The sequence below is a fragment of the Gavialis gangeticus genome, unplaced genomic scaffold (genome assembly GCF_001723915.1).
Source record: "Gavialis gangeticus isolate Ggan-Ray unplaced genomic scaffold, GavGan_comp1, whole genome shotgun sequence".
Taxonomy (NCBI): domain Eukaryota; kingdom Metazoa; phylum Chordata; order Crocodylia; family Gavialidae; genus Gavialis; species Gavialis gangeticus.
Genome location: NW_017728994.1, coordinates 26,353,992 through 26,355,141, shown reverse-complemented (window position 1 = coordinate 26,355,141; position 1,150 = coordinate 26,353,992). Strand labels below are relative to the sequence as shown.

The 1,150-nt window shown below is 42.8% G+C and overlaps 1 long non-coding RNA gene across 1 annotated transcript in view; it reads right to left on the bottom strand.

Annotated features, from left to right (window-relative positions):
- Positions 1-15: 15 nt before the first annotated feature.
- The window catches only part of LOC109287384, a 2,718-nt gene continuing 1,583 nt past the window's right edge, over positions 16-1,150 (bottom strand). Inside the window, exon 2 of the long non-coding RNA XR_002094845.1 lies at positions 16-1,077. This is a non-coding gene — a long non-coding RNA (uncharacterized LOC109287384). The remainder of the gene's footprint in view (positions 1,078-1,150) is intronic.

Here is a 1,150-nt window from a genome sequence, read left to right as displayed (position 1 = left end):
GTGATACTACATGGCAGAAGATCAAACAGCAATGTGACACACACTGGGAATTTGCTGTGCTAAGACCAAGTAGAAAGGCAGTATCAAAACTAGGGCATATACAACATCACTTTAACACTATTAGGACATCTTTACTGCTAAGGAAAAGCAGCAAATGCTGTAGTTGCTTCTCACCAGGGAAGGCTTCCAGTGTCCTCTACATGCCTGTCCTCTGTCAGGGACTGGTTTTGGTGTTCAGTCCCTTTATGACCTTCAGTGCCTGTCTCAGCCCTGTCTTAAAATCTGTCCTGGCTGTAGCCAGCTGGAGCTGGATTAGAGATTTATCTCTTTCCTGGAGCTGTATATTGTTCAGAGAATCTCCATGAATTACACTCTTTGCTATAGTTAATTAGACAGCTGTTTATTAACCTGTGCAAGATGCTGTATTGGAGAGTAACAAATCAGTTATTCAAATGTGGGCACAAAGATCTGTAAGATTGGAAAAGTCATTTTGGGACAGGGGGACATAACTGTTTATCTTCAACTGCACCTTCATCTCTGAAACAACCTTCTTCATTCAAAGAAAGTTGTTGTGGACCAGAAAACACTTGGAGCAGGGTTCTTACATTTATAGGAAGCAATCAGAAGATGCTGTGGATAGATCTAAGGATGAACTGTGTGGACTGCAGTGGGATCTGATACCACCTTGATGAATTCCATAAGTCTTCTGCAACCAGAGAAGGTGGATATGTGAGGATCTCAGGAGAAGAAAGGTCCCTATTCCAGCTGACTCTTAGGGTTCCCTGTGCAATTTGTGTTATGCACAACTGCATACCCTCTGGGCTCTATCTTCTTTTTTTAGGAAGCATCTTTGCCCATGAAATCTGGGAGAGCCCCTTCTTTGTATAGTAGCCCAGCTGTTCATAATCAATCTCTTCTACAAACCAAGGGCAAAGCACTCAATAGAGTACCTCTAACATTATTTAAGTGCCAAAACTGTTTTGTCCTCTGAGTTACCATTGACAGCTCACAAAAGAGGTTAATAAATAGATTGTGCTGCAATTTTGAGGGGCTGTGTGTTGTTTTCCACTGAAGAACCTTATTCATTAGAGGCAGGTCCTGTCAGACCAACCTGTCAGACCAACCTGGCGGCCTTCTATGACCAGGTCAC